We start from the raw sequence: 22,596 nt of genomic DNA on the forward strand, positions 1-22,596 counted from the left end.
GGTTACACAAAAATAAACTCAAAATGGATTAAAGACCTAAATGTAAGGCCAGACACTATAAAACTCTTAGAGGAAAACATAGGCAGAACACTCTATGACATAAATCACAGCAAGATCCTTTTTGACCCATCTCCTAGAGAAATGGAAATAAAAACAAAAATAAACAAATGAAACCTAATGAAACTTAAAAGCTTTTGCACAGCAAAGGAAACCATAAACAAGATGAAAAGACAACCCTCAGAATGGGAGAAAATATTTGCAAATGAAGCAATTGACAAAGGATTAATCTCCAAAATTTACAAGCAGCTCATGCAGCTCAATATCAAAAAAACAAACAACCCAATGCAAAAATGGGCAGAAGACCTAAATAGACATTTCTCCAAAGAAGGTATACAGATTGCCAACAAACACTTGAAAGGATACTCAACATCACTAATCATTAGAGAAATGCAAATCAAAACTACAATGAGGTATCATCTCACACCAGTCAGAATGGCCATCGTCAAAAAATCTACAAACAATAAATGCTGGAGAGTGTGTGGAGAAAAGGGAACCCTCTTGCACTGTTGGTAGGAACATAAATTGATACAGCCACTATGGAGAACAATATAGAGGTTCCTTAAAAAACTAAAAATAGAACTACCATACGACCCAGCAATCCCACTACTGGACATATACCCTGAGAAAACCGTAATTCAATAAGAGTCATGTACTGCAATGTTCATTGCAGCTCTATTTACAATAGCCAGGACATGGAAGCAACCTAAGTGTCCATCGACAGATGAATGGATAAAGAAGATGTGGTACATATACACAGTGGAATATTACTAGCCATAAAAAGAAACGAAATTGAGTTATTTGTAGTGAGATGGATGGACCTAGAGACTGTCATACAGAGTGAAGTAAGTCAGAAAGAGAAAAACAAATACCGTATGCTAACACATATATATGGAACCTAAAAAAAGAAAAGGAAATGGTTCTGAAGAACCTAGGGGCAGGACAGGAATAAAGACGCAGACGTAGAGAATAGATCTGAGGACACGGGGAGGGGGAAGGGTAAGCTGGGACGAAGTGAGAGAGTAACTGACATATATACACTACCAAATGTAAAACCGATAGCTAGTGGGAAGAAGCTGCATAGCACAGGGAGATCAGCTGGGTGATTTGTGACCACCTAGAGGGGTGGGATAAGGAGGATGGGAGGGAGACATAAGAGGGAGGGGATATGGGGATATATGTATATGTATAGCTGATTCACTTTGTTATAAAGCAGAACCTAACACACCATTGTAAAGCAGTTATACTCCAAAAAAGATGTTAAAAAAAAAATGAGGATGGATCTGTAAAAAAACAAAACAAAACCGGATGTGCTATGGTTGAAGATAAGGTGCTGTATACGTCAGCTTTGTTGTTTTGTATGTTTAGGAAGGAAGATAGTTTGCCTCTGGCGCTTTCCTGAGCAACAATTTGTAAAAAGTCTGTTCTGTATGGTTAGGTGTAGGAGAGACAAAGAACGAAGGAATCTTCCTCTTATTCCTTCCCCTCCACTTGATGTTTATTCTGGAGTAGCGTTGAAAAAAATTATTCATGACGCTTGTTAAACACTAAGGCAGACTTTAATCAGGACCATTGTGATAGGTGTAGGGTCTACAGAGATGGCATTTTTGCAGCAGGAAAGAGAGACAACTTCGAATGCAGCAAGGAAAAGTGGGGATTTATACAAGGAGCAAGGTGCGCGTCAATGGATAGAAAATTACAAAGAGGAGAACATCAGGGGCAAAAGGGGAATCTGGCTAAACCGACCTGACAGGATTCTTGCTGAAGGCAGGCAGGGTGATCAGATATTACCTGGGGGATGCTGAGAGAAAAGGAAATTTGTCAGATATCCAGGGTGGGGAATCCTGGTGAAACCAACTGAACAGGATTCTTGCTACAATTGGGCGATGAGGCCCGGTAAGGATGGACACCAAGATCAAGGTCAAGGGGCTTCAAGGAGCCTGTCTAGAATTTGGTCAAGGAGAGAGTGCTTGTCAGTAGCAGGCTCCTTCTGTTCTTTCTACTCTTCTGTAATTATTTGTTTTTTTCCTGAGAAAGCAAAGAAAAGAAGAGGAGCAAGTGTTATTAATCAAGCATCTGAGACCCACTGAGTCTCAGCTGTAATATTTGCAGGTTAACGTTATTCGTCGTTGTTAGTCTGTGTCGTTGGTTTATAAAAAAGCCGAACTGTTTAAGGAGGTTGAGGGAACACACAGATGGGTGAAGGCAGAGTACTGTGGAAGAAAAGAGTTAAAAGTCAGAGGGTTTAGATGAGCTTCCTACCTCTAATATTCTCTAATGTTTACTGGCTGTGTGAGCTTGACGAGTTACTGAGCTTTTTAAATAGCAGTGTGATTAGCTGAATTCTAAGATGGGCCCCATGATGGCCAACCCCTGACATTCACACCTTTGTGTTATCTCCTCCCATAGCTTAAACCAACCAGTGTCAGTTTAACAGTAGGATGAGCCAGAAGTGGTGGTATGTCACCTCTGAGATTAGGTTATAAAAGACAGTGATCTCCCTTCCTCCCTCCCCCTCTCTCTCTGTCTCTGTCTCTCTCTTTCTCATTACTTGCTCTGGGGCAAGTCAAAAGCCCACATGAAGAAGGAACTGAAGGCTTCTTCCAACAGCCACCTGAGCGAGGCCTCCACAAGCCTTCAGCTGACGGCAGCCCCAGCACGCATCTCATTGCAGCCGCCTGAGGGACCCTGAGCCAGATCGACCAGCTAAGCTGCTCCTAGATGCCCCACCCTCAGAAACTCTGCGAGATAATTAATGTTATTTTAAGCTGCTAAGTTTTGGGGGGAATTGTTACTCAACAGTAGATAAAGACCCTTTGAATAATGCCTTTCTACCAATAATGTAGTGAGGACTCAGTAAAAGCATGGATCAGAAAACACTTGGTAAACCTTAAAGTACGACATTTAGAACCAAATGAATAGAGTGGAAGAAAGTGTCTAGAAAAGCACTATCCAGAAGAACTTTATGTGAAGATGGAAGTGTTCTCTCCGCACTCTCCTGTGTGGTGCTGTTGAGTGCTTGGCATGTGGATAGTGCAAAATGAGGAACGGAATGTTTTGTTTTATTTTATTTTAATTCATTTAAATGTACATAGTCATAGGTGGCTAATGGTACCATTTTGGACAGAACGGGTGTGGAGGTTTCTAAACCCACAGATGACTATTCCAAAACAGAGTCAAAAAGAGCACAGTACATAAATATCAGGATCATGTTTTCTTCTCCAATTATGACTTTTCTAAAGGAAGACTTGTGTTCTTTATGTGATCTGGAGATTATGGAGTGAGTTAAATTAAGCAATTATTTCCTTCCTTATGTAAAAAAAGGGCAATACATTTTGTGAAACTGGGTTTTCTGAGACCTCAGGGAGATTTACTTTTGTGTGTATGTGTGAAATTTATTAGACATGAAATTACAGATTCAATTGACTGTCCCACACAGTTGGCTAATTTGCATGATTAATTGAAGGGGCACGCAATGAACCAACTGTGCCCGCAGTTACCCAGACTACACAGGGCACTGCTGATTCATCCACCTGGCGGGTGAGAGAGAGTTAATAACCTGGGTGTTTCTTGACACCACTTTACTCAGTGATGTCATTTGGTAAATATGTAACCCCAAGTGCAAAGCAACTACTCTTAATTACTTGCAATGACAGTTAAACCTGACTAAAGATATACTTCAGTGTATACAAAATTGTATCAATTAAGGTTTGTAGGATGTCGTGTATATTACCCTGCTAAAGTAGGAATGTTGAACTGGGTTTTCTTATTCTTTCTAAATGATGTCCGTTGAACTGTGCTCTGCAATATAGCTGATTGTCACTTAAATGTTGGCAATATCATAAGTTCCTATGTCATGTCAGGTTATGTCTTTCATCCACAAGCTTGCAGTCACATTATTGTAAGATAACTGTTGCGGCTCCAGACATCGATCAAAACAGGATAAGAGAGAGCTGGCTATCCCCCAGTCATGGAAAAAAGTAAAAGTGGATCCTTATCTCATACTAGACACAAAAAGTTTCTCTTGATGAATGAAAGATGTAAGGCTGTAAGGCCCATGGTTTTTTTGTTTTTTGGTTATTTTTGGCCTTGCCACGTGGCATATGGGAGCTTAGTTCCCCGACCAGGGATCGAACCCATGCCCCCTGGAGTGGGAGCTCGGAGTCTTAACCACTGGACTGCCAGGGAAGTCCCCCAGTGGTTAAAATATTTAGAAGAAAATATAATAAAATAATTTATCTGGGGCTGTGGGAGGGTTTACTACATAAGACAAAATGTTCTAGCCATGAAAGAAAAGATTGACAAATTTAATTACATAAAAATTAAGAACCTCTGCTTAGACACCATGTTGAAAAGTAAAAATGTAAACCACAGACTGGGAGAATACTTACGTAACAAATATAATTGACAAAAAATGAGTATCTTTAATGTAAAGAAGTTCTACAAATCAATAAGAAAAAGACTCAGTAGAAAAATAGGAACCTTTCAATAGAAAAATGGAAAAAAAGAAACCTATGAACCTGTGTTTCAGGCAGAGGAAGTGTGAATGGTGATTATTTTTGTAATGGGTTAAATTGTGCCCCACCCCATGTCCTAATCCTTAGATGTCCATGTCCTAATCTTTAAAACCTGTGAATTTGACGTTTTTGGAAAAAAGGGTCTTTGCAGATGTAATTAAGAATCTCGAAATAAGATCATCCTGGATTTTTCAGGTAGGCCCTAAATCCAACGACAAGCATACTTGTGAGAGTCATTCAGGTGAGAGACCCTCAGAGCTAAAAGGCTATATGAAGGCAAAGGCAGAGATTGGAGTCACGCAGCCACAAGCCAAGGAATGCCTGTGCCACCAGAAAGCAGAAGATGCACAGAAGGATTCTTCCTGAGGGCTTTCAGAAGGAGCACAGCTCTACCAACACTTTGATTTGGGACTTCTGGCTTCCAGAACTGTGAGACAAAACATTTTTGTAGTTTCAAGCCACCCAGCGTGTGGTGATTTGTTACAGCAGCCCTAAGAAACTGATACTGTACATAAGAAGAGATACTTTCATTAGTTATTAGACAAACAAAAGTTAAAACCCCAATGTAATACCCAATACCCAAACCATATTGGCAAAAATTAAGATGTCTGATCATATGAGAGGTGGTGAAGATATGGCTCAACAATAACTCATACCGTACTGGTAAGGCTGTAAATTGGTGCAACTACTTTGGAAAACAGGAAAACAATTAGGTATTACCTTGTGAAGATGAATCTGTACATATCCAGCAACTCTACGACTAGGTTTCACACACCCAAGAGGGACTCAGAAACATGTAGACCAGGAGATATCTACAAGAAAATTCACACCCACTTTGTTCATTGAAAACAAAACCTAGAAAACACACAAATGTCCAGCAAGAGGGGAATGAATAAATAAATTGCATCATCTTCACACTATAAATTTACACAGGGCCAGTGAATGTACCATCGTTACATGTAACAACATGAATGATCCCACGCAGCGCAGCATGTGGGATCTTAGTTCCCCTACCAAGGATGGAACCTGTGCCCCCTGCAGTGGAAGTGTGGAGTCCTAACCACTGGACCACTAGGGTATTCCCCTGAGTGATTTTTAGAAATATAGTATGGAGCAAGAAATAGAAATTGCAGAAAGTTTGCTCAAAGTCCAGCAAAACTAAACAGTATGTTAACTTATGGAAATATACATAAGATGTAGCATATTCATTTTTTAAAAAGGGATAGTGGTTACTTGGAGAGAGGAGGCTGGTGATGGGATAGGGAGATGTATGCCGGTACAAGAATATTCTGGTCCTGAGATGGGGAATGGGTCCCTAGTTGAGTGTATTCATTTGTGCTTATTAATTAAAAATATGTTACAAAAGTTCTTTTTTAATATATTACTATTAAAAATAATATCAAAACAAAACTAAAAGTAAAGAAGAATGCTATAGTAATTAGGGCTACGCAGAGATCATCCATAACCTCAAGCTGTCAACGTGTCTGTTGAATATCCTTTTGACAGGTGTCTGAAGAGATGGAGGGTAGCAAGAATGGATATAACCTCACACACAGAAATAGAAAGAAATAAAATAACCCTGTGCATATATGTTGAAGTGAGAATAGCTGTTATAGCAGGCAGAAGAGAAATGGGCCATCGATGAGAGGAAGGGAGATAAGACTGCTCGGATGAAAGTCTGATGCATCACCAAAGCTTTCCCAGGTACTTAAAGTCCTGAGAGTCATGCTTTGAGTAAGGATGACTTAGTGGGATGAGCACAGCAAGGCAGCCAGGTGCTCTTAGAGAAAAAAAAAATTCGAAGTTTCAGAGTGTACACTAGGATACCTCCCCGGGCCTCATCGCTAGTGTGCATATGGATGTAACCTTGCAACCTGAGCTTGTGTCAGCTGTTCTAAATGAGTGCGTGTGAAGGTGGGCAGAGTTCAATCTTGTACATGTATGCTTAGGTCTTCACTGCAAAACCCCAGGGCCTAATAAGGTTTGCACATTCACTTCTTGGCTGTGGGGAATTATCCTATTTGAAGCGTGCCATCTGTTTCCAGTTGGGACCCTAACTGATACAAGCAGGCCTATTAATTCTCTCTCTCAAACCAGCTGTTGGCAATCCTAGGCGTGGCTTCCTGGCAGCTATTACCCTACACTACTTGCCTATATTCCCTGTAAACAAAGGTGTCAGTATAGAGCAGTGATTCTCGAAGTGCCTTCTCAGACCAGCAGCTCCAGCCTTACCTGGGAACTTGTTAGAAATGCAAAGATCACCCACCCAAGGCCTACTGAGTCCAAAACTCTGGAGGTGGGCGGAGTAACCTGTTTCAAGAAGCCCTTCAGGTGATTCTATATGTGTTAAAGCATGAGAACCATTAACAAAAGGAACTCACAATGCAGCATCTTGAAGATCATATTTCATGTTCAAAATAAAAATTTTAGCTCCTTAAGGTGAATAACATGATGCTTTGATATACATATATGTAGTAAAATGATTACTACAATCAAGCTAATTAACATCTCCATGTCTTCACAGAGTAATTATCTTTTTTCGTGTCTGGTGAGCAAGCACCTCCCAGGATCTAGGTTCTTAGCAAATTTCTAGTACACAGTACAGTATTATTCACTGTAGACACCATGCTGTACATAAGTTCTCTAGAACTCATTCATCCTACATAACTGAAACTTTGACCTTTATCTCCTTTGACAAATATCTCCCCATTTCCCCCACCTCCCCACTCCTGATAACCATCATTCTATTCTCTTCTTCCATAATTTTGACTTTTCTAGACTCCACATACAAGTGAGATCATGCAGTATTTTACTTTCTGTGCCAGGTTTATTTTGCTTACCATAATGTCCTCCAGGTTCATCCATTTGTTGCAAATGGCACGATCTCTTTCTTGCTAAAGGCTGAGTGATATTCCATTATATGTACCACAATTTCTTTATCTGCTGAATTTGTTTTCATACCCTGGCTATGGTGAATAATGCTGTAATGAACATGGCTAAGGTACTGATTTCATTTCCCTTGAATATATACCCAGGAGAAGGATGACTGGATCATATGGTCATTCTATTTTTAATTTTTTGAGGAACCTTCGTACTGTTTTTCATAATGACTGTACCAATTTACATTCCCACCAACAGTGCGCACGGATTCCCTTTTCTCCACACCCTCTCCAGCATTTGTTATCTTTTGTCTTTTTGGTAATAGCGCTCCTAACAAGTGTGAGGTGATATTTCATTGCAGTTTTGATTTGCATTTCCCTGATGATTAGTGGTGCTGAGCATTTTTTCATCTGTTGGCCATCTGTATGTCTTCTTTGGGAAAAAATGTCTGTTCAAGTCCTCTGTTCAAGTCCTCTGTCCATTTTTTTCATCGGATTATTATTATTATTTTGCTATTGAGTTTTATGAGTTCCTTATAGGCCTTGGGTATTAACCCCTTATCAGATATATGGCTTGCAAATATTTTCTCCCATTCTGTAGGTTGCCTTTTCATTTTGTTGATTATTTCCTTTGATGAACAGAAGCTTTTTAGTTTGATATAGTCCTTGTTTATTTTCACTTTTGTTGCCTGTGCTTTTGGTGTCATAGCCAAAAAAATCATTGCCCTGATCAATGTCAAGGAACTTTTCCCTGTGTTTTCTTCTAGGAGTTTTACCTGTTTTAGTAAGAACTTATGTTTAAGACTTCACTCCATTTTGAGTTGATTTTTGTATATAGTGTAAGGTAAGGGTTCAATTTCTTTCTTTGTATGTGGTTATCTAGTTTTCACAGCACCATTTATTGGAGAGACTCTCTTTTGTCTATTGTGTATGCCTGGTGCTCTTGTTGAAAATTAGTTGACCCTATACGCTTGGGTTTATTTCTGGGCTCTCTATTCTCTTCTGTTGGCCTATGTGTCTGTTTTTATGGTAGTGCCATATTGTTTCGACTACTATAGCTTTGTAATAAAACACAGCCTGAAGGGAGGAAGGAAGGGGTTATTAGAACCCAGGAAGAAAGAGTCAGGTTTGGCCACCTTGAGAAAGCAGTGACATGTCAGTGAAGAACACAGCCAGTCCAAGGTAAATGCACAGGGAGGGAAATAGGAGAATAAATGTCCTGACCTCAGTAGCCTCCCTCCCTCTATCTTCCACCTGAGCACCCCATGGGAACAAGAGAGCAAGGGAGGCCTTGACGCCATCCCCACGACTCCATCTCTGGGGCACAGAGCAGAGTGTAGAAGGGTAGAGGGGCAAGTGAAAGGTATTAGGCATCTTCCAATCCATGTCTTTTATTTAGCAGCCCTAACTGCAAATGCGAGTTGAGGGAGAGGTGATGGTACCAGAGACAGGTAACACACATTTCAAGTTCTTGTCTCATTTTCTGAAATCCTGTTTAGGACATAGCACAATCTGAGTTAAGATGACTGAGACTTATGGAATTCTCCCACACTGTAGAGTGGAAGAATTTAGGAGAGAAGCTTAAAAAGTAGGGGGGAAATATTTCCTCTAGATGAATGTAATGTGGGACCAGTCTCAGGGGATCATTATACCATTATGTTAAGTGACTCAAGGCTATATCAACAATGTCCTAAATAGATTACTTTTCTGGAGATTAATGAACTGAGTGATCCTATTGAAGAAATTTTTGTTTGTGATCATCATCTAACTCTACAGGCCATACCCTTTCTAAATTTGGTAGTGAGAGAAAAAAAAAGAGAAGAAGAAACAATTTCAGCGTGTGATAATTACTCTAGTCGCAGTAACAAGGCAAAGGTAGACCAGGGTCTAGTAGCTTGAGTCCAAGAAAGAACTTGGTAGCTTATTGGGGAAATAGGGTTTACTATGTTAATTTTGTGGATTGGTTACCAAACCTAACTCTGTGACAGTGGGCAGAGAAATGCTAGTTATCTTCCAGCAGGATTTACTGTTTGAGGGGGTCCTTGAGAGGATCTCAGCTACTCCTACTACTTTCAGTGCTTTGTTGAGACCTGATAAGCCAATGTTGCAAGTGGATGACGTAACCGTGTTTGGGAGAATGTTAGAGCTCAAGGAACGGTTCTCTAAAATTCTCTACATCTCAGATAAGGACTAAAAATTATCCTTTGAAAAACTACCGTTTTGTCATGACCTCGTAAATTATTTATAGCATTATATTCCAAGACTGCTACCACTACCACCTGGTCAGCTCCCAGGAATTAAGGTCTTCTTAGGCTTCAATATTTAATACTTATTGCACAGAACATAGCACCTATCAAAAACTCATTGCTTAATCTTTAGTTTAATAAAAATTACTATTTGTTCACTGTTAACATTTCTTGATTTTTTTTTTTTTTTTTTTTTGGAAAGCCTCCTGTATCAAGTCTCTTAATGACTCTCTGAGGTAAAGTGCATTTTGATTAAACAGTCAGCCATTATATGCATTTACATGTGCTTCATTTGGCACTGACTCCCTGGTATCATATTTGCTTGGATATGAAATGAAAGGTTCTGGAAATGAGTTGAATACTTTGACTACAGAAGCCTAAATAACTGGTTTACCTCTGTTTTTTGGGTTTTCCTTTTTTGAACTTGTACTTGGTCATCTCTGGTCTGTTTATATTCACTCTAAAGAGGCAACAAAGAGATAAGCCTCTAAATTTTGTCTGAAATATAGGATAGATAGCTAAACATCCATTTGCCTAGAAATGTGCTAGTTCTGAGATGTCCTGTTGAAGTAAAATTATATATAATTTGCCTTTAGACTGTGTATATGTATTCTGAACAGGTTTAGCAATGGGAATGTATTCTGGATTCCCTTTAAGTCCAGATACTTCCAGTTGAATAGTTATTTATGAATAGTGGTTTTATTTTAGCGCGTGTTTTAAATACAGTAAGTGATTCTGTTAAGAGGGCTAACTTTTCAGTAGACTTTACCAATTCGAGTCAACCCATTTCTGAAAATCTTCAGGATGCACTAAATTCTTTCTTTTTTAAGTTTAATGTTCTTCTGAAATGGATAAAAAGTTAGCTTTTGAATTCTACTATATAGGCAACTTCTATTTGGTATTGCATTTTATTTTAAATCTTGATTCTGTAAAGGTTAAGCAGCTTCACGTCTAGCTCTGAGAAGGTTTCAAAGAGGAGCAAAAGTCTTATTAATATCACAGTGTTTAGACCACTGAGTATCACCTTTACTTTGCTGCCCCACACAGCCTGCATACCTAGGACGCAGTGACTCTGATCCTGACGCTTCTTGAGAAGGAAGAAAGCAGGCACAGCCTCCAGGACAGCGGCCACAAATACTTGCTGTGTTCATGAAGCAGCTTTTTCCCAGCTAATCGTGCCACTCTGACCATTATCTTGGCATGCGGCACTAATTCATCTTTGGATGAGATTACATAGTCGAATGTAGAAAGCTAATTTGAAATACCCACTTTAAAATGTGGTGAATGTTTTCATGCATTCTATGAAATTACCTGCCAGTTGACTTCACTTTAGGTGCAGATCTGCCCCTTTGCATGTGCAGAGACTTCTTTTTCAATGCATCAACCCAGTATTCACGTGTCGAAAGCTTATGGAAATATTGTTTTGCTGAAGCATACAAGTGATACAATGAAAAGCTCATGGGGTTTGCAGCCAGACAGACCTAGATTAGGCTGCTATTTTTGATGAGGGACAAATTTCTTAAGAGCTCGGAGCCTGAGTTTTCTTATCTAAAAATGTACATAATAATATTTCCCCAATAGGTTATTGAAATAACATGCATAAGAATCTAACAAGGTCTGAAACTTAGCAAGTCCTAAAGTATAGGTTTCAACTTTCTCCCTTTTAAAAAATATATTTATCTATTAACTGAGGTAAAACATATCCAAATTCTATTTATTTGAGCAATAATCTAAAAGTCTGCTTTATATCTTTAAAAGGCATATATTAGAAAATTGTTATATAGGAAATTCGATCTCCTAGTATAATACAACTCTTCAAGCCGAACTCTAATAAGCTTTCTTCCAAAGATTTGGGTCTTTAAACTATCTTTAGCCCCATTATCAGTGTTTCAGATAGGGCCATTTGGATGCAAATTAGTCGGAAAATGAACTCCATAGAAGTATTTATTTAGAGACCAATGTTGTAGTACTCTGATCCAAAGAACTTCCTCACAAAATGGGATCACACAAAGGTCAGTGATAATAAAACAAAAACATAAATCAAAGTAGAATCTTCCTGTAAATTAACAGCAATGTATTCAGTTATTACATCAGTCAGGATTATTTATAAATATGTCAATAAATAGTGTAGCATCTCGTGGTTTCTCTTCATGTTCCTCAGTTTATACAATTTGCAGTACTTTATAATGTACCTCCGTAATGTAAAAGAAACCCATTGTTTAAGAAATATCCAATTACCTAGCCTAAGTAGCACCTGTGTCCTCCCTTTACTTATCCTAGGATGTTTATTGCTGTAAACCCGTTATTCTTCTGTGCTGGTGGATCTCAAACTTTATCAGGTGTCGGAACTGCTAAGAGCTGGACCCTACCCTCAGAGTGTTGGATTCAGTAGATCTGGGTTGAGGCCTGAGAATCTGCATGTCTAACAAGTCCGCAGGTGATGTGATGCTGCTCTTGCTTTGGCTGGAAGAGCAGGAAAGGAAATGCATAATGCTCAGAGACAATACAGACCCCCCACTGTTTTCCTCTCTGCTCTCTCATGCTCCAGTCTTAGAATAGAGCTGTAGCCAAACCACAGTCCAGCTGAGAGAAAAATGTTTTGTGCTGTAAGCCTTTGAGATTTGGGGGTTGTTTGTTATGCCAGCAAAAGCTGACTAATGCATATCGGTTCACTGTGACATTATTTAACTAGTAACGATCTAAATATTCGGAAATGATCTAAATATTTGGAAATGATCAAAATATTCATTAAAAAGATTGAACGAATAAATCGTGGAATCTTCAGATAGTGGGATAAAATATAGCAGTTAAACTGAGTGAACAAATGCCATCTATGTCAATAAATAAATCTTAAAAACAATGATGAGGGTAAAAATACTCACTGCAGCAGGCTACCTGCAGTCTAATGTAATTTACGTAAATTTTAGAAAATGCCAAATACTCTCCTGTATTACTTATGGACATATACATAGTGAAATTGTTAAAATAGGAATGAAATAATAAATTCTAAATTCAGAAGAGTGGTTACCTGTCAGAGGGGAGTGAAAAGAATGAGTATGGCGAGGAATGAAGAACCTGTATCTGCAGAGTTTTGTTTCTTCATAGAATGAGGAACAGATGTCAAGATTGGACAAAGCCAGATGATGGGGACATGGATGTACTAGTCTGTATACTTTCCTTTATGCTTGGAGTAGTTCACAACACAGTAAAGCATATCTTTTAAAGGAAGGCGCTTCCATTAGTAATGGGTTTTGACAACTCATGGGGTCCAGCAGCTGTAGGTGTGTGGCCAATGAGTGAAGATGGCATTCTGAGATTCTCACAGGTTAAAAGAACAAAACAATAGAAATAAGTGGCTCAAAATATCTGTGGTTCAGTCTTATATTTTAAACATGGACACAGATATCAAGCCGTGTAGTGTCAGTAAGCATGCATACCAGGTATTTCCTTTTTCCTGAATGCTGATTCACTTACTTGGCTGGAAAATTCGATTTGATTTGAATTCAGTAAAAATGCTTGGATAGGCTTTCAGAGGTTACACACAAAGCCCAATTTCCTCTCAGTTTTTTTTGTTTTGTTTTGTTTACTGGAGACAAGAAAAGAGGATAATTGGGGTGGGTGTGATTGTTTCAAAACTTTACCCACTTCCTTCCTTTCCCTTCAGGAGGAAGGCAAAAATATAGTGTTGCTTTAAAACCTCTACAGCACATCGGAATAATCTGGAGAGCTTTTGAAAAGCACAATTTTCCAGGCCTTGCCTCACATCCTAGTAAATCTGAATTTTCCAAATATGAGGCAGAGAATCTATTTATTTATTCATTCATTCATTTATTTAAAATCTTTCTACAGTTACTGTTATCTTCATGAGACCACAGTCCCCCAAAGCCCCACCAGCTGAGAGTTTCTCTTGTAAATTTGCTGCTCACTGCAGGATATTGTCCATTATGTCTATCTTATAAAGCAGTTAGCAAGTGCTAAAAACAAAGCAAACCAATAAATAAGAACATTGTATATAAATTGATTTACACAAGTGTTATAAAATAATAGAGCAGCCCAATTATAGTGTTACCCTACGGAGCCCTGGATGTTGAGCTTCACTTAGAAGTTTGCATATATAGAAGGTTATCCTGTAGCTATGCTAAGAGTATCAGTGTTCCCTGGGTGTGTGAGCCTTTTATTAAAAATATCGTTAGCTCTTCTATTCAAGGTGTAGGGTATGCAAACGCAAAGCTTGGGAGGACGCTGACTTTGAAACTGGTGTCTTTCAAACTGAAATTGTTGTAGTGATGACCTTTTGTAGGTTTTCTTTTAAAGAATATCTGTGTTGTTGAAAATTAATGTTTATTAAAGTATTAATATATTTTTATGATTAAAACTTAAATGCTAACTTTTTATTGGTGTGAGTGTGTGTGTGTTGTAACCCAGGGAAGCAAGAGTGAAGATAAAAGGGAAAAGAAGCAGAAAAGGAAAAAAGCAAATACAAGACGGTGTATCACCAGTTGCTGCCGTTCTACTGGGAAGTACAGCCGGTTGCCTGGCCGTGAGGGGTTCCTTGTGAGAGGCTACACGGAGCCATTGCCTCTCGGAACCACGTGGGCGAGAAGGAAGGGTAAAGAATCTGCGCGCTCCTTCCCGTCTTCCGTCTCTCACTGGTCAAGGTCGGCCTCGGTCGCTGGTTCTCTCAGCGAGGCCCGGCGGGCAGCCTGGGTAACAGAGCCCCTGCACGTGGAGCACGCCGGCGAGCAGGGCCACCTTCTGGCAGCTGTGTGTGCGGCCTGCAGCCTGGAGGCTCGCTAGGTGAGCAGGTGCCCTAGGGGTGACCTAGGAAGTCCGGGTGGGATGGTAGACACGTGCAGTCAGAGGCGTGAGATGAGGTGCCGTGGGGTCGTGCCAGCGGCGACTCAGAGGACACGGAGCAGCTGTGCGGTGAGCCCAGCGAGGGAGGGCGCTACAACCGCTGGCCTCCACCCTGAGGTGGTGAAGAAGCGCAATGAGCCTTTCTTACCTGAAGTCTCTCTGCGGCTGTGCTTGGTGCCAGTCTGGCCTACTTGCGGGGTCTTCAATAGCACTAAGCCAAAAACTGTAGCCAAGCGAATCCTGGGAGGCACATAACTGGGGCCGCTGCACCAAGTCTGCAGTACAGGCAACAGAGAACATGACCTGAGGCCTCTTGCTGTGCCAGAAAGTAAGGCGGCTGCCAAGCTTGGGTTGTCTCAAAAGGACACACGTGCCAATTGGAGAGCATCTATTGCTCAAAACCATGACAATTTCAGGGGCAAAAAGAATAATGAGTGCAATGGATGGCCACACAAGGACTCTATAGAATAAAAATTCATGGATGAATAGTGGTGGTCCGAAAGCGAATTGTGGCTGCCAGAGGCAGGGGTGGAGGCTGGGGAATTTGGGTGAAGGGGTCAAAGGACAAACTTCCAGTTACAAGACAAATAAGGCCCGGGGATGCCACGTCCAGCACGGCGACTATAGTTAACACGGCTATATGGTACATTTAAGGGCTGCTTAGAGAGTAGATCCTAAAAGTTCTCGTCACAAGGAAAAAAAATCTTTTTTGTAACTATAGGAGGAAATGCATGTTAACTAAACTGATTGTGGTGATTCTTTCATAGTATGTGTAGGTCAAGTCATTATGTAGTACATTTTAAAGGTATACAGTGTTGTATGTCAATTATATCTCAATGAACTGAAAATAAGTAAATAAAATGCAGAAGGAAGGATAGAACTTGAGAATTTGCTTTTTGCAAACTTTAATAAAATAGTGGCTCTAGGCAGTGATAAACCGAGGCTCTTAAAACCATTAGGTAAAAAGTTAAGGGGAAAAGTTTATAAGGGACGGAGCAGCCTGCTAATGCCAGGACGCACTGACCAATATTGTCACTAAGAGTGGAACAGGCAACCGGACACTAAGTACCTACCGTGAAGTACTCGTGCCTCGAAAAGTGAACCTGAATCTAATTCAGGTTGATCCATGAGTTCACGTGCAATATGAGAGACAGAAGAACACAGAAGTTGATACCTTGAGGATGCCATCTGCCAAATTTAGAATAAGGAAATCTCAAAAGACAAAAGAACCCATTTTTCAGCAAATGGCATAGAAAAAATGAGAGTGAGACACAAAAACAGTAAATGTTTAAAGAGGGCTTGGAAAACATGTCAACGAAATACAGTTTTAGGATCTTGTTTGGATTGTGATTCAAACAAACCAACTTTGAAATGCATATTACAGAAAATCTGGTAAAATGGGACATAAACTGGGTGTTAGATGATATTACAGATTTGTTGCAAATTTTGTCAAGTGTGATAATGTCATTGTGATTATGTTTTTTCTTTTAAAGTCCTTATCTATTAGATGTACTGAAGTGTTTACGGGTGAAACCATATGATGACTGGGATTTGCTTTTAAAAATCCAGAAGAGGGTAAAGAAGTGGGGATGATTAGATGAGAAGGCAGGGACAAAATGTTGCCAGCTTGTTGAAGTTGGGTGGGAATACGTGGCTTTCATTATACTGTTATCGCTACCTTTGTGTATGTTTGAAAATCTATAGTAAAAGGTTAGAAAATGAAAATACATGACCAAGTTCTTTTTAAACAAACACACAACCTCCCATGGGTTCTGATGAATCAGCCAGCTTTGGGAATCATTTAGGTAGAGAGGACCTCGGAATGAAGGAGGGGTAAGTGTAGAGAGGCTGGAACAACCCCTCCCCCCAACACTGCCCTTCCCCCCATCTCAACCCCCACTGTTCCCAGTTGCTTTCCCACCCCCAGTGGCTGCAGTCTCAGCATTGGTTAGTGGATTATGCTCAAGGGTTCACAATCTCAATGATGAGCAGACAGTGCAGAAGAACTCAGGATGCAGGAGCACCTGCTTGATGTTATAGCTGGTAGTTCTATTAAAATTCCTTCTCTGATCTAAGAAAAAGATGAATGGGTAATATTTAATTTAATATTTAGCTTCTATTTCCATGAAAAAGCCTGTGGAAAAGCATTTTGCAAAACATCTATGGTAACTAATCCAGAAAATAAATCAAATTAGTCACTGCTGAGGGCTTGCATTACAAACCAAAATAAGATACGTTTTTTGATGAGTGGCTAGCTTGAGGGTAGAACTTCATGGTTTTATGACACAACATTTACTATTAATTATTTCCCAGTTAGTTTAGCTCATAAGATGCTATGGAAATAGCACTGAGCTGGATATCCTGAGACCAGGTTTTGATCTTGGATCTTTCATTGGCAAGCCATGGGACTTTCTTCGAGTTACTCCCTCTGAGGTTCAAATTTTTCATTTCTAAACAGAAAAAAGAATAGGTGTCTGAGGTCCTTCCAGCTATAAAATTCTATTTGTCTCTGAATTTAAAAAATGTTCTCATTCCTTTGCCTGCACAATTTCATTTATTCCTAATAAAAACCTTATGACATAGGAAGTTTTATTATTCACACATTGACAGATGCAGAAACTGAGAATAGACAATAAATAATCTGATGAAGTCAATTCTCAATAGTTGTTGAACAGTGAAAGTTTAGGTGTGACCCAATTTTCATTCTCATAGAAATACCCAGTCATTGAGTTTTCGTATGTGTGCTGGTATTTACTATTAGTAGTTGAGGCTCAATGGATTTAGACATTTGCAATCATTGGAAACTCTGAAATATTAGAGAAGTTTGATATGTCTAACAATTATAAAAATTTTGCATCTCAATACAAACTATCATTTTTAAAATACAATGGTATTTCTGTAAAATAGGTTCCTTTCCAACTGGATTTGTGTGTGTGTATGTGTGAAAGTAAGTTTCCTAAAATTTCAAGAGAATTAAATGAATCGATAGTATATATTATGACTAAAATGTCTTGTAAAATAAATGAAAGATCTCTAAATTTTAAAAGACAAAATTTATTCATCTAATAAGTATTTAGTGAGCATTCGCTATGGACCTCTTTGTTCTGAATGAATTTGAATCTTTAGTGTGGTTCAAAAACTACCTGGATGGGATTAGGGTCAGTTCCTATCTAGGTTCCCTGGAATAGAGCCTGTTATCTACCTGATTTCCAGGGTCATTGCCCTGTTAGACCACACCAATGGTATTTTGGCCCTGTAATCAACATCCTGGCATCCATGAGAAAGTTCAAAATGCCACTACTTATGCTACATAACGGAACCTTGTACATAATCGAGGTACTCAGCGAGTAAATATTGAATTAAAGCTAACATGAAGACATGTTCCTTTAGGAAAAGAAGTAGCCAAGGTTAAGGCCATTTGAGCAGGTGAGATTTCAGGTGGCAATAAATCAGGTTACTATTTTAAGGGCAATAGATATTTGGTTCTTTGTGGATTTGCCTGTGCAAAACTAGACCTGTGTTGTTCTAAAGATTTGATATCCACAGTGACAATGAGAGTAAAGATACCTGTTTTTTCACTTTATACTTTTCAAAGCACTTTGATTATGTTATCTCATTTAATTTTTAATATCAATTCTTGATGACTCTTTCATGTAAACACTGGCTTAAATTTTACGTGGAAAACGGACAAACCCAGTCTTGTGAGGGGATAGTGTCCTCCTGCTAAAAATAATGTAATGAAAGAGATAGAAGTGTACTTTGGAGGCAACACTCTTGGCTAAAAAGCCCCGACATCATTGGGGAAAACTTTCATGTTAATGCTACCTCTTTAGGTCTGCATGTTCTGGTGAAATGAAGGGGAAATATGAGGATGGGTAAATTAAAAGTCATGCTGCCCTGTTTTAAATTGTATGACCATGAAAATTATGTCTTTACAAAACTTTTTTTCTAATTTATAGTGCATTTTAATAAACATAATTCAGTTGCTTAATTCCCAGTAGCACTGAACAGAAAGCAACACTGTAGGTGGCTGATTAATATTTTATGTTTATCTTTAGTAACTAACCATGTCAATATGTGAAGATGTTCTGAAAGCAACAACATATTCAAAACAAACTTCCTTTGCTATGTGATTTCCTTGAGATATTTCATTTTTAAAAGTGTTTATATTAAAGCTTTTCAAATGTTGTATAGCTTAGCCGAATAGTATTTGTACTATACATTTAATAAAATTTAAATAAAAGTTTAAGGGTAGAAAATTATTGGCTTAACAACAGTTTAAGGAAAGTTTCTTTCCTATTATCACCTGCTATATATAAATCTTTATACCTTCATATACTTTGGAATAAACAATTTAAGTTCAGGTTGTTTCCTTTTAAACTTCTCAGAGTTTGTCCAGATTTTCCTTTATGTTATCAATAAGTGTGTTATTATCTCTGTCTTGTACCATCATGTACCACTAATTTATATTTTCCCAACCCTTCACAAAGAGCTTAGTGTATCAAATCTTCATTTTTCAGGTGATACATAATATTTAGTAAAAGGCATGATCTTTCTTAAAGGAAATAATTTCAGTTAATATCATCATTGAGATGATTCAGGTAAACTTATCGACAAGAGAGACCATGTTTTATAAATATTCATAAAACATTCCAAATATTTAACAACTGATAAGGCTAGGGCACTGGCCAATCAGAACAGACAAGAGCCATAAAGTTGAACAAAGTCCTGCAGGCCCCTTTGGGGCCACATATTAACCCTTTAGCTGCTGGATCCTGAGAAGGGAGGAAGGAGGGGACAAACCAAGAGAGAGGCAGAGGAGGGATGAGGAAGTTCCTGGGGGCTCATGATAGTGACTATGTATATATACCAGGGTGTCTCAACCTTGGCACTACTGGCGTTTTGGGACCAATAATTCTTCGTCATTGGGACCTGTCCTTCGCATACTAGGATACTCAGGTGTATCTCTAGCTTCTACTCACTGGGTTCCATTTTCACTGCCCCCTTAGTTATGACAACTAGAAATGTCTCCAGATATTGTCTAATGTCTCCTGGGAGGCTGAGAACCACTGTTCTATATCATCTGGTACTGAAATATTTCAGTATCCTAACAGCCGTTATACTCATGCCTCCGCTCACAGTGTCTTAAACTGTTACCTGCCTTAGAGAGCTTAATAAAGATTTGATGAATGAATGGATGACTTATGCAGTCAGTCAATACACTGGGAATAACCTTTCAGGAAAGGTTGATGCATACGTCATCTATTGTATTTGAGTGTAGGTACATCTTGATTTACGGCTAAACAGGTGTTTAGTGAGTCCCTTCACCAAGTTGACCACAGTATTTGACACTGTGGAGGCCGCTGGGACATGAGGTCTAGGGTTCATTGTCTGCAACTCTTCTCACTTCATGTACACTCTCTTTGGATCATTTCTTCCACTCTCAAGGTTTTCACTTATACGCAGATATATCCTACATTTGCATCTCTATCCCTCTTTCTGCACTTAAGCTGCATTTCTACTGGCCATGCATATATTATACTTTAAATAGGAAATGTAGAAAACTGAACTAGCTTTTGCCTCCCCTCTCTGCATCAGGACAAACTCTTTGTCCTATTTTACCTAAATTAATTAGATCATTATCACCTCATTCATGGTGGTAATCTAGATAACTCTCTTGCAATTCCTACATGTAATCAACAATCATGTCCAGTTTTAACCTAACCACCAAATAGTTTGGATTTCATTCCCTTCTCTTTGTCTTCACTCCACTGGACTAATTCTAGTCTCCTGACTGGTCTTCCAGACTCTGGTGTGTTCTCTCAAATCCAAACTTCACACTGCTTCCTGCACCATCTAGCTAAATAGCAACTCAATGCCATGCTAACGTGCTTCTGTTTTCTAAAGGATAAAATCTAAGCTCTTTAGCACAGCTTTCTAGGTTCTCCCTAACCTGGCCTCTACTGAGTCTTAGAAGCCCAACTTAGCATTTTCTGCTCCAGCAATTCAGAACAGCTGTCAGTTACCTGTTACCCTATGATCAACTTGTCCCTTCGACCTGGAATACCCTCTTGACCCTTTGTTACCTAACCAACTCCTCATCCTTCAGTTCAGGTGACACCTCTTCTAGGAAGTCTTCCCTGAGTTGTTTACCCTGGGCTCAGTAGCTCTGTCATTTACGGTACTCTGGGCCCTCCTTAACTGTAGCGTTGTCACCCTGGGCTGAAATGGTCTATTTAACTCTTGTTTGGTTCACCACTAGGACTGAGACTATGTCTTATTCTTCTTTATATCCTCAGTTCCTTGCATAGGTGCTTAATAAATTCTTTCACTATGATCTCAATTATGGGAAAAAACCCCACAAAACCTAGATGTACAGATAACGCGAAAAAAAAAATACCAGAAGGATAGCCACGTAACATAGATTCTATACTTTTGACATTTTATTGGTACTTTCTCTCACCTTGGCCACAAGAAGTATCGGTGTAAAGCTTATCCACATTACTACATTACATAAGGAAAATAAAGTTGCTTTGCAAATTTTGGGGAAGGCTGGAAAGGAATGGGGTGAGGGGGAGAAAGGGAAGAAGAGACAACAGCAATAACAAAAATATAAACTTTGCTAACTGTATCCCATTAAACCAGTGTTCTCCAAACCTATAACCCTACTTCAACCGGGAAAAATGGAAAAGCAGACTAGAAGTCCAATGATAATAGTTCTGCTTACTTCCTTTGTTAATTGTGAACAATGCCCAGCCCTCCTTCCTCACCACCCAGACACCCTAAAAAAACTTTTTGAAAACAATTACGTTTTACGATTTTTTTTTTTCTGCAGCTTTCAGGACTCAAGCTCAACTGAGAACATAAGGCTAACAGATGAGCATAGTTTTAAAGAAGTTATAATATTTGGGTGGAAATTCCCTACTCTGTTAATTATGGCCCTGAAGACTTCTTGTCATTATAGCAAAATTTCACAACCCCTTGACATTAGAATGTTGATACTCAGGCCCTAGTGCAGCTGCCCACGCATGAGGCCAACAGATGGGCATAGTGTTTAAAAAAAAGCTGCGTTGCTAAGGTTCAAATTCTCTAATCCCGTCACCAAGGCTCTGAAAGCTCACTGCTTGAAACGGAGGCTGGCTGCTTCCTCATCTGAAGAACCTGGTAGTCCTTTGCTGCCCTTCCCGTCCCAGCCCAGCTCCACACTTGGAGTTGCAGAGAGAAGGGTGTTAAGAAACCATGGCTAACTCAGCTAAAGTGTCATGAAAGATATTCCTGTGGTTGACTTATAATCATGATTCTAACCCTCACCTTGTGCTATTCTGCAGAACACTTAGGAATAGGGAAAAAGACAACAAGGCGGAAAAACAAAAAATAATCATATTTTCATATTTTCTCTAGAACATGGCATTACATTCGCAAAACATTTTTGCAAATCAATGAGGATCTATTTATGGTTGGTCAACAAACAAGATAAGCACTACAGACCCTTTTATTTACAACAGTCAATAAAAAAATTTCCCTCGCAATCCATGTGCAAATTTACTAAACTTAATGAATATCATAAAATATGGGATGAAGAATATATGAATGGAATGTCTGCAACCTAAGGGAAGCTGAATTTAATCACCAGAGGAGCCACATCTTACATTCAGTAACGTGGTATGTTGGAAAGAATATGACTTTTTCAGACAGTCAGGCCTAAGCTCAGATCTCATTTCCTGTACTTAACCATCTATGTGACTTTAAGTAAATCACTCTACCTCCCGACTCCCAGTTTATTAACATGTAAAACTGAAGATATAGTAACCATTAACAGATCTCACTGAGGTTAGAAATTTGAGTTTAAGGTATTGTTGCTCATTAACTGGTACCTCTTCCTAGTGCAGATTCAATCCGTTCATCAAAGGTTCACCCTCTGTCTTTCAAAGGCCCTACTCTCTGCCCTTAGGCCTTGCCAGGCCTCTTGTTCCACATCTTCTTTTTTGTGGGACGGAATCAGAAGTGGCAGTCATCTTCTGGTTCTGGATCATCCCTGAT

This window comes from Balaenoptera musculus, chromosome 21 (genome assembly GCF_009873245.2).
Source record: "Balaenoptera musculus isolate JJ_BM4_2016_0621 chromosome 21, mBalMus1.pri.v3, whole genome shotgun sequence".
Classification (NCBI taxonomy): domain Eukaryota; kingdom Metazoa; phylum Chordata; class Mammalia; order Artiodactyla; family Balaenopteridae; genus Balaenoptera; species Balaenoptera musculus.